General features: G+C 41.1%; 1 long non-coding RNA gene across 1 annotated transcript; it reads left to right on the top strand.

Annotated features, from left to right (window-relative positions):
- Positions 1-3,500: 3,500 nt before the first annotated feature.
- On the top strand, positions 3,501-4,550 carry LOC122006985. The gene is made up of 3 exons (XR_006118819.1): positions 3,501-3,901; positions 4,047-4,218; positions 4,490-4,550. It is a non-coding gene; the product is annotated as an uncharacterized LOC122006985 (long non-coding RNA).
- Positions 4,551-12,445: the final 7,895 nt, after the last annotated feature.

The raw sequence follows: 12,445 nt of genomic DNA, 5'->3' as shown, positions 1-12,445 counted from the left end.
GAAGACTTTGACCATGGACTGTATATACCTGGTGGGATAACTTAGAGGGTGCATTGGGATATGTGACCCTGCTGATGTAGGGAAGTGCAGAGCTAATTGCTTAACACTTATGGGATACAATCATTACTAGTGTATACTGGGAGAGTACATTTAGATTTATGATGATAAAATTTTCCCCATTAGATATGGTCTTGGTAGTGTATGACATTGACTTGCAATGTTATACCATGGTGTGTATATCTTTCTTGTCCGATATTAGTTCCTTTGAACCTAGAGCAGGGTTGTTACTGGATGATTAGACTGCTTTATTTTGGGTTGCTTTTGATTGATGTATTCATGCTTGATACATATGCATGAATTTTGTTTAGATATACCCGTAACCCATGAGTGTTGGTAGCATAAGGTTGGTCTCTTTGGTTGAGCTGGTATGCTGATTTTGCATGTCTATGTTGCATGTATATTATGATTGTTATGTGTTGTAGGAGTCCTATGGTAGACTGTCCATTTGCAAGTAGTATATGTATCCATGTTCTGATATGGTTTGAAGGTTCCTTATGGATCATAGATATGTAGTTCGGTGTATGTATCTGGATGTATTATTGAAGATATCTTGTCGATTAAATCCGAGTTGTAGTATAAGTACATCGGTGGTGTTTTGATGGAGGCATTTTGTCGATTTAATCTGAGTTGTGATATGTACATATGTGTTTGGTGTGGTATCTGAGGTATCTTTTTGATTATGTTTGATTGTGAGTGCACCTGGGTTTAATATGTTTTATTGGAAGTATATGTTGGTTATACTATATGTTATGTGAGTGTTGTTTGAGGTGTATTGTTGATTTTACCTATATTGATTTTGCACATGGGTTCGGTATGCATTGTTGGAGATATCATGATGATTTATACCTATGTTGTGAGTATGTTTGGTGTGTACTAATTGGAGGATTATGTCGATCATACATATGTTGTGTGAGCACGTGTGCCAGGTATATATTGGTAGCAGCATGATGATTCTACTTATGCTGAATGCAGGATGTAGAGTGTCTACATTATGTCATTTGTTGGATTACCCTGTCAACCCATTTTCTTATCAGTGGGTGACTCACTACGATGTTGATATATTTGACGATGGGTTTGATTTGATTGCTGGATTGTTATACCTTTGGCTGCCGATATGTGGTTGAGTGATCTAGTGCAGCCTCTAGTTGGATAGTTAAGTGCCTTGGACATTTATGGATCGTTTGTGGTGGAGCGGAGCTCCCATATATTATTGTTGGCTTGTGATGGAGCATTGCTCCTATATTTATTGCAGATATATATTTCAGATTATTTGTGGTGGAGTGTTGCTCCCACATATGTGGTATTTCCTGTAATGGAGCGTTGCTCTCATACTGGAGGATTTATTCTTGGTGATTTATGTTGTTGATGATCAGATTTTCGATTTATTATCTGAGACCTTATGGATAGGAATGTCTGTGATACGAATATTATGTGTCTTTGTTTTTGCCATATGGGCTTACAGTGCCTTAGATGTTCTCAAGGACTTGATGATTCTGGTATGTCGAGGATGTTTGGATCGGTTTTCATTGTCTTTGTTGACGATGTTGTGATCTATATCGGATCCGCGGTGAGTCACACACATCATCTTTGCATAGTTCTAGAGATGTTTAGATGGAAACGTCTAGATGTGAAGATCGGTAGTACGTATTTTGGTTGTCTTCTGTGAGATGTTTGACACACACGGTCACCAGTAGGAGTATACCGTGGTTCCACAGGAGATCGAGGTTGATACCGTTGGGAGTAGACGGAGTCTATAGAAGAAGCTCGCAACTTCCTATGTTTGACTCGATATCTCCGGAGATACGTTGAGGGTTTATCACGGATTGCTATGCTACTTACACGCTTGACCATGAAAGGCGTGAAGTTTACTTGGACTGAGGATTGCAAGACCAGCTTCTAGGAGCTGAAGCGCAGACTAGTGTCGGCTTTGATTTTTTTTGGTTTTTTACCATCTAGAGAGGACGGATTTGTCCTCTACACCGACGCGTCTCTACAAGGTATGAGTGTTGTTCTGATGCAGCACGGTAGAGTATTCTCATATGTTTCTCGATAGTTGAAGGAGCATGAGAAGAAATACACAGTTCATGATATGGAGTTGGCGGTTATTATTTTTTCCCTGAAGATTTGGCGGCATTACCTGTATGATATTACATTGAGATTCTCACTGATCATCGAATTTCAAATATCTGTTTTACTTGGAAGGAACTTAATCTTCGACAAAGGAGATGGATGAAGTTCCTGAAGGATTATGAGTGTACCATTAGCTATCACCCGGGAAAAGCTAATGTGGTTGCCGATGCACTTAGCCAGAAGTCCAGAGGGACTTTAACTTGCTACCGAGTTGTGGTTATAGACTTGATTCAGGGTTTCTCTGTGTTAGACCTTGAGGAGCAGGGACAGACCGAGCAGGGTAGTCTTGTTACCATAATTGCTCAGTCGTCGATCAGGATGAGAATCCGAGAGGCCCAGTTGTTGGGACCTCATAGAGCTCAGCGAGGCAGAGTGGTCCTTACTATCGGACGGAGGATGTCAGAGGCAAAAGACTGCTGGAAGTGTTATACTGACCGAAGTCGGAGACTCTTAGAGTTCTCCATTTACGACCATGTATTTTTGCGAGTTTCACTCACGAAAGGGGTGAAGAGATTGGCCTCAAAGGTAAGCTAGCTCCGCGATATATTGGACTTTTCCAGATCTCGGAAAGGATTAGAGCGGTAGCTTACCGGTTGGCACTATCGCCGTCTTTGGCAGGCGTTCATGATGTATTCCACGTATCTATGCTGCGGAGATACGTGCCCGACCCGACACATGTGCTGGCAGATATTCCAGTTCCAGTTCAGCCTGACATTACATATGAGGAGGTTCCGGTACGGATTCTCGACCGGAAAGAGGGTCAGTTGCGGAACAAGACTATCCGGCTGGTTAAAGTTGGATGGCAGCATCATTCGGACGAGGAGGCTACTTGGGAGCTCGAGGATACGATCCGAGCTGGATATCCCCATCTTTTCACTTGAGGTATGTGATTTAGTATACCGTTCAGCATTCCTACTTTCTATATCTGTCGTAGTACTTGCTGATGGTAGATAATGAAATTTGGGGACCAAATTTTTATTAGTGGGGGAGAATGTAAAATACTGAAAATATACGAATATTAATAAGGGAATTTTCAGGAATTGTTGGAAATTTTTCGGGAATTTTTCGGAGCTCGTATGGATGAGTTAACGAGGATGAAAACGGGGCCCGGGGAAAAGCCTGTTTAGGCGACCCATTTAAGCGAGGAAATGTTTATTTTATATTTCCTTTTTCTTTTTCCTTTATTTTTCCTTTTCCTCTCCGTTTCTTTTCCTCTCCCCGCGCGTGCCGTGCCCTAAGCCCTTCGACGCCGTCTCCTCCTCCTAACCGGCGCCGACGGCTTACCCTAACCGCCACCAAGCGGCGGTTCATTCTCCTCTCCCACGCGTGAATAAGCCCCGGACCAAGGGAGAAGCCGACGCCTTCTCCTCTCTGTGCTTGAGCCGCGCGACACCGCCGGCCACAGGAACTGCAGTCGCCAACTGAAGCGGATCACCAACCCTAGCGCCGGCCACCGCGTGCCCTAGCCGAGCCCTGCCGACGCCGCCGCCGCACGGGACAGAGCTAGGCCTTTTCACTGGAGAGCTGAGCCCTTGATTTGATCAGCCGCACATCACCCTCTTCTTCTCCTGCCGAGTTCTCTGCCCTAGTGCTGACATCCCGATTTTTCCCTTGCCACCGGCCACTATCACAGTCGATCCGGCAGATCCTCATGCCCTAGTTTCTGGGTGCCGAATTTCTTTTCTTCCACTTCACTGATCGGGATCCAGGGGTAAGTCATGATCTCGATTCCATTTTTTTCTGTTTGTGGGTGAGGATTTAGTTCTTGAATTAGGTTAGTTTTGACTAGGAGTCTCTATTCCCTGATTTGATCTGTGATCTTCACTTCTTGATTCTTTTCTTTGCTGTTGAGTTAGGTCAAGATTGGAGAAGGATTCAGGGGGAGGTTTGCTGAGGTGTTTTTGTCTAGCTATTTACCCTAGATATAAGTAGCTGACAGCCACCTTTCAGCAGCGAACAACTCTAACATTTCAACCACTTCCATCCAGTTCCCTTTGTTCCAGCATTAACAGGGGAAGTGAAATTGAGGTATGGTGTAGGGATTTGGATTTACATGAGTTAGTATGATTGGTATATAATTGTTGGTTCATGTTTGTTGGATAATTGTAGTATGCCGATATGGAAGGAATAATTATTTGGGTTTGAATAGAGGAAGAATTTATCCCTGCTGTAGTATCATTTAAAAACGGAGATTTGGAATATTTAGGGTTTTCCCTGATTTGGTTTCGTGGATTTTATTAAGCTATTTGAATTCATTTGAATTGTAGCTAAATAAAATATATCTATATGTTCGACACAGGACTTTGATTCGGGACGATATCTCGACGAGTATCTTGATTACCGGATTGGACCACTTTATTGGAGGCGGGTACTTTGACTTATGTCTTTGATATGCATAATAATATGTTTAACATATAGCAGTGATTGTGTAATCATTTTGTTTCGGTTGGTCACTACATGATAGTTACATGGTTGCTTGTTTATTTATTCTGCACTGCATACTATTTACCTGATCATATATGCTTTAGGTAGTGACCCAACCACATACTATGTTATCTTCTGGATCTAGGGTTTATTTGATGCCCTATCTGATTTGTGTACCTTCTATCTGATACATCTTCCAGTGGTACACACTTTGTATTATTTATATGGTCATTATTATGTTATTCATGAGATTGCCATGCTTAGTGTCATGCATCATGATTGCATGCTGTGCGATTGTCGGCTCCACTATGGTTGAGCCCATCGCCAGTTACATGTACTGCACACACCACCACCACCCATGGGATAGTGGTATATCAGACAGGTGTGTGGTGGTTCTGCTGTTTGGCTCCGTTGGTCTGAGGACTCAGCGTGGTAGCCGTGATCGATTCACTTCTGTTTAGCTCGGCATTTAGTGTAGCAGTAGTGGCCGATGGTGGACTCTGTTTGGCTCCGTTGGTCAGGTGACTCAGCGTGGTAGCCGGCAGAGATATCCTCCCCGTCATCGTGTACCAGGAGATGAGAGCATTGAGCTCCCCCATTTATGATTTGGGGTCAGAGGACAGGAGTACTCCGACAGCATCCAGTCCACTCGGTCGTTCATCAGGAGCAGTGATGTCAGAGTGCACGGTCACCATATGCATTTATTGCATTTATTGTTTATGATTGCTGCATTTACTTGCTGCATTTATATGGATGCATATGATTGACATGCATACAGGATTATGACTTCCCCGGTCTGACGACCCTGTTACCTTTATACTTTGATTCCGGTTAGTACAGTTATCTCCTGATTTTGTTTCAGTTGCATTTATCCTTCTCGTATTCAGGAGACTATACGCATGATTAGTGTTGTCTGTTATTTGTTTTATTATGCATATCAGTTGTACCTGCTGAGTGTTGGACTCACCCCGCCTCCATTGTTGATATATTTTCAGGTTGAGACTGTCCGGAGCAGTTCCAGTCGCTGGTCCCCACAGCACGTAGTGCTAGTCCATCTGCTGGTTTTTGAGTTGTTATTTTATTTTAGCTTTTCTCTATCAGACTTTGTTTTAGTCTTGTTTTGGATTTTACATATGGATATTGTATGAATCCTTCCGTTTGATGGACTTTTGGTATGATTTGGATTTTATTCTACTACATGCCTGCCTGGAAGGAAGAAGAGGTGAGTTCGTCGGATTTGAGCTTTACGAGTGTAGTTGAGTAGGGTGGATCTCGTATCAGAGTACTATTGTTTGTGATTACTAGTATTAACTGCGTGGTTGTGACAGCCAGAGGCTGAATATCTATATAAACTGCGTGGTGATTGTTTTTATTTATTGTTTTAATTCCAGCCGCTTGTGGCTGAGGTATATGTGTTATGTAGAAGATTCAGATTGTCCGCCGTACAGGGGAGATGCTGCCGAAATTTCTTCGGACAGGGACTCCTCTGGGGCGTGACAGTATACAATAAGCAATCTTGATGTCTTGTAAGTACGTGCTGAATCGCTCAAACTCATGGCAAATCTGCACAAATATAAATATGAATCAAAATTCTAGAACCACCAAAATCAACATAAATCATTCTTTAAAAATAAAGTCAAACTTGGAAGGCCAATTCTCTTGTATGACACATCACAAGTGCAGCAACTTGGCCTGCTGTTGGCTCAATTTACTGAAGAGTAGAAAGTACAAAAACCGCCGTTTTACCCATTCCAGACTTTGCTTGACAAATAACATCCATTCCCAGAATAGCTTGTGGAATACATTCATGTTGTACTGATGAAAATTGAGGAGTACCCCAGTAAGTAAAAAATAATCTTCTGGATCCTTTAATGGAAAGGTTTACCTTATTCTCCACCAAACTGAGAAACATGCAAGTGATCTTTACCTGCAAAATACCATAAAGATTTATGCATCTATCCACTCGATGATGAAACGAGATATCTATTTAAATTTAAATAGGGTTCTCCTGATTTGCTCTCAAATTAAGAAAGTAAAATGAGCAGAGGACAAGTCTATAGTTCTAGTACTTTAATTGAAAAAAACCACTTCCATATAATTTCACTGATTACCTCATACGCCTAAGATAAAAGCAGCATGGACTTTAATTGAAATTACTAGGCATGATAATGATAATGATCCTCTTTTTTGCACCATCACTGACCAAGGCACACAGTTCTTCCTAGTGTTTAGTGACTGTGGCTTTTGATTGTGCCAAATAATAGAGATAAACAGACTAAAAAATGTCTCTGAGAAGATCTTAACTACAAATATAAGTTGATGATTCACTCTGATCCAACATTTCTCACTGAATTAAAGGGTATATCCATTTTCAGTAGTCAAAAACCACATCAAACTATTTATTCTCAGGTTTGTGTGAAACAATCAGAGAGAAAGTCAATAAGTAGAATATTTTCACTTCTCTCTGCAATATGGATAAGAACTCATGTTAGCCAACACAAAGAAAGAGATTGAGGATAAGATAATATTGGAATTCATCGTTTTAAGCCAAAGTGAAAGATAAACTTACAGCTAAACTATTTAAGGAACATTGATACTAATTCATAACAATAACCAATTTTCCCAACACAGACATCTAGAAGTTATCCAACACTATTTTAATGTTGAAAAAGAATAAAAACAAGGTGTCGGAAAGATAAAAACAAGGAAACATTCTAACCGAGCAATAAACGTTGAAGTTGCCGCAAAATGTGGTTGGTGCACCAAGCGAGGTGCGGTACCATAGTACGTCATTTTCCACAAAGCACCATGCTTTACCAAAAAATTGGAGCTTCTCGGTAATTGATTAAATGGCCAGGGCGTATGCTCCGTCCACAAGTCAGTCACAAAGACCTACACTAGCACAAGATTTTGATCCATAGAGCAAGGGGAAAAAGCTACTTTCTGGACCACTTGGAGACAAGACCACTAATTAAATTTCTAATTCACCTGGTACTCATCGCCGAATTCCTGGTTGAAGGCAGCCCTGATGGCCTCCGCCGACGCGTGATGCCCACCACCAGTATCACTCATCAAAATCAAAACCTTCTTCGGCCTCTCATACTCCGCCACGCTGTTAATGGGGGCGCCGTTGTCCTCGGCAATGAGAGGGCTCTCATCCTCCAGACGGATCTCGTCGTTTGAGAGGCCGACGGAGGCAAACCCGATAGGGGCATTAAATTATGAGAATCAGAATCTGTTCAACTTGCTATACTGCTCCATTCTTCTTGCACCTTTCATTTCCCTAATCTCACTACTTTTCACCTTCAAATGCCTCTTGCAGTTCCCTCTTGACATTTTCCAGCCCACCAATATCATCCCAACTGACATTTGGTACTTCAACAACCTGATCAAAACACAACAAACTATCAGCATATCTCAAGATAGAAATAGAAGTGGTTTTTAGGCCATTCATCAACATATGACAGTAAACACAAGTTACCAACCAGGCACATGAGGCTATAGAATTTCTTGAGTTGAAAAAGTTAAGTTTAATTTAGAGTTGAAATGTGGTTCCAGTAAATCAAAACCCTAACATAGAGTTGAAATGCACTGGTATGCATAAATTCATGAGATTACTTATGGAAGAAACGATTAGGAACTGATCAAGACTGAACCAAACAAGATAGATGTAGCTAACATAAACCAAATGAGTGAAACCAGTCACTCATGCATAAACGAGACATGGAACTAGCATATGTTGAATCAAATTACAGGAACTATGATCCACTCCAATTAGAACCATCAATGTAAGGTCATGAAAACATTGAATATTTACAAGAGAAAAATACTCTTGAAGCTTCAAGCAATGACAGGTAGCTTGATTAGTTACCTGATTACAAAATTAGAAATTCTTTTTCTTAGTAGCCCACTGTCTTCAGTTTGAATCAAGTACTCTTGAAGCTCCTAATGGTTCAAAGTTTCCAAAGATTCACAACACCAATGAAATAGAAGTTAGGTTAACATTTCAAGCAAATTGAATATAAATCATTTGAGCTGACAAAATTAGCACCTTCCAAGCCTCATCAAGACTTTGGTTGGTATTTTCTGCATTAACCTTCTTGGAAAGGTTAGTCAGCAATTCAGCTTGTTGCAACAAGGCAGTTAGTTTTGGGTCATCTCTCCCAAGGAAAGTTGCTTGACTAACCTTATTGGAAGCTGCTTAGTCATTAGGAAAAGGCGAGGGCTTAGGGGGAAGCAGAAGGCATCAACAAATCTTTTCATAAAAAGAAGATAAACCAAATTGATAGTGGTTTACCATCATATGTATAGCCTCTCATATTACCTGATGACTGATTAACTGTGTCAAAGTTTTGAACTTCTAATAGAGGTGGCCTTTGCAGATGTTGAGCTGGACCATGTTCCCTAAGAGATCTCCTATGTGCTTCAATTGTCTCTTTGAGAGGAGAGATGTGATACCTATCTTGCAAATGGAATACTAATAAGAAAAATAAATAATTAAACTTTTTCTTGGTGGTTTAGTTCACAGTGAATTCATCTACCCCATCTTCTTATTTGATGTCGATGGTTCCCCTATTAGTATTGCTATAGATGGTTCTTCAACAAGAACCCTCTTATTGCTTGGGTCCAAAGATGGAACACTATTCTCCTTGGATGAAGCCTCAAATTTTTCCCTTTTCTTGCAGAGGGTGGAGAAGTGGTTCTTTACAGCGTTATCTATTCTGTTGTAAAGCAAATACAAATCATATTTATACAACCTGTCCACCCATCACAGCGGATGGCTTATTAGTAAATACTAAATAAAGAAGTTTGGTTGAAATACCTTCCTGATACAACCTTTGCAATCTCTGTCCATCTGTTGCCAAACATCTTTTGTGCCTGATTGTCAGAAAGCTTCAAGCAACAGGTAGCTTGATTAGTTAGATTACAAAACCCAAACAACTATATAAGAAATCCAGATTTGATCAAACCAGTAACTTAAATAAATAAATGACACAGATGTAAGTAATAATGCAATAAAAAGGAGAAAAGAAATACCTTAAAGGCAAGGTACTGATCTGTCTTGTTAATTAGCTCCAGGGAACACGAGCTCTGCTTCTTCAACTCAACTGCTCGATCCACAACCAGCAAAAAAATTGTTAGAAAACTAACTGAATTCCTTGCGATCAAACAGTCCACCCAAGAAGCCAAACAAAACAATCCACAACCATCATGCATGATTATAAAAAAAGGGAAATGTAGGACTTAGACTGTTTCGAAGACCAAATGTGAACCATTAAGCAAGTTTAAGATCATACACGACTCCAACCTCGCACCGTCCAGAAAGAAAGCAAACCACGAAAAACACATAAAACATGGATCGATTGATCGAGGAGGAGAAAAGGGAAATGTAGACTTACAGACGAACTTGAGCTCCTTAGGCTCAATTTCCAGTAACCCTCCTCTCATTTCTCTTCGACTCTGTTTGTGATTTATTGCCTCCTCCTAACAAATTGAAAGTGTAGAACCCGGAGATTGGTACAACGATGGTATCTCAGAGAGGAAAGGTTCGATTTTGGCGGAGTGCAGATTTTGTAGACCCAGGAGATTGATATAATCGGAGTTCGAAGGTGGTCTCGTAGACAGCCACTAAAAGGCAGTAACCAAATCGATCTACGGGCGTAGATTTGCAAAGAAAATAAATCGATCGAGTAAACCCTACACATATCAACCGATCCACTCAAATCTCCCAGCGACGACCACAATAGTGAAAAGGCAAACAAAACCAACATCAGATCAAAGAACTGCAACAGGTAAGAGTGTAGATGTAAGGAGGGGATTAGGGTTTTCACATTTCCACAGGGCCTCAATCTTCACCCTCAATCTTCCCAGGCGACGAAAAGGGCCTCAAAGACTTCATCCAGCGGAACCCCTCTCCTTCCGAGGCAAAGGCAAGGGTGGGTGGCGAGGAGAGCATCGCGGTGTTGCTGGCGTGGGCGAAGCCGAAGCTCCCCGAGCTTCCCCTTTTCCTGCCCGGGATGATCGTGATCCCCAAAGAACCCTTTCCACATGTACAGTGGGATCGTGCAGAGGGTCACCGACGGGAAGGCCGGTGTGCTCTTCGAAGGGGGGAATTGCATCTATCATTTATGCTGCGGTTTTGCTTAGGACCGGAGCAGGTGGTTTTGATCCTGATCGGGAGAGGCAGGTACGCTAGAAGGAGAAGAGGGAGATGAGGGGCTGAGAGAGATGGCCAGAGGAAAGTGGTGGTGTCGTAGCGACGATATAGGTTTAGGGCTAAGTATGGGTGGACGACGTGACATAGGTTTAGGTTTGGAGGGAAGAATGAAGTGTTGCAAATTTTGGCTAAGTATGGGTGGAAAGATTAAATTATTTTATTTAATCATAGACATCAGATTTTAAAAACCGCTGTAAAAATCGGTGTCTATTAACGAAAAAAAGGCGTTCATAGACATTGCCTAAAAAACCGATGTCTATGAGCGAAAATCTGCGCTCATAGACACCGGTTTTGGAAAAAATCGGTGTAAAATACTCAAAGACATCGGTTATTGCTTAAAACTGTTGTTGTTCCACCGATGTCTATGAGGGTTTTTGTTGTAGTGCAGGTTCCTGTACTAGTCTAGGAAGTTAGCTTCATTAAGCTTGTCCTTATCAAGGACAGAACGCAGGAAGAAGGTGTTTGTGTTTGACGACATGACAATCTACAACAGAAAATACAGAAAATAAATATCATATTCCACTAATCATTTAATTAGGCCTTTAACTAAATGATACTCCCACTGAATTATAGAACTTTTGTAGAATCAAGTCATGGATGTGGTCAAACCACACCTACTAGATTCTAACCAACTAGCTATAATTCTTGTGGGACAAGATCCACATCATACTACGCCTTGAGTTTGGCTAAATCGCCAAGACTTAGTATGATCAGTAGGTAGCTAATTACCAATTACATCTCTATGCAACTCTTTTTTATAGGATCAAGATCCGCATGTATATTAAAACTTGAGTTAGCTTTGGCTAAATCACCCAAGAGTTAATATAAATGTGATTTTGACCTATCTACCATCCATTGGTAAATGCCTATAGTTAAACTCGATCTAATTGAGTTTAACTAGTTTTACTTAATCTGATTGAGTTTGTTCTCACCCAGGCATTGATAGGCGGGACCAAGATTGTCCCTCCGCACCCTACCAAGATAATATGCGTTGCTCTGCTTTGGCAGATTCAACAACAACATGTGATCGAGGTAGTGATGGGTATCACGGCATGGTAGACATTTTGAGTTGACACGATTAAGATATAATCTAATCGTTGATGTGTATCATATACTCGATTTAGATCTAATCTAATCATGGTGCATCATATACGCGATTTAGATCTAATCTAATCGTTAAGGCACTAGTTAATTACTCTACTCTAGCATGTATCACATACACACATACAAGCAATTAATTAAATTGTGATTAGTCATGGCCCTACTATGATCTTCTCAAGCCAATGAGAAGATCGGATGGTCAACCTAGGGTCAACAGCTTCTCCAAGCTCCTCCCTTTGACCGCCATGTGTAGCTCGCACCCTCCTCGTTACTCCTCCTCGAGTGGACCTTCCACCGCTCCAATTTTGTACATTACAAATTTGAAACTCGAGTTACATTCGAGTCTAAAGTATTTTACAATAGGAAATAAAATAGAAAGGCACGACACGCAGGTCGCGTATCACATATACAACACGCACGATCACACAAAAATGACGCGCAGGCCATATTATGAATTACAACACATTTTGTCCAATCTTATTGGGTATTTGGGCCATGACCATCACTGTAACA

Source organism: Zingiber officinale, chromosome 1A (assembly GCF_018446385.1).
Source record: "Zingiber officinale cultivar Zhangliang chromosome 1A, Zo_v1.1, whole genome shotgun sequence".
Classification (NCBI taxonomy): domain Eukaryota; kingdom Viridiplantae; phylum Streptophyta; class Magnoliopsida; order Zingiberales; family Zingiberaceae; genus Zingiber; species Zingiber officinale.
This window is presented reverse-complemented; position numbering and strand designations above follow the sequence as displayed.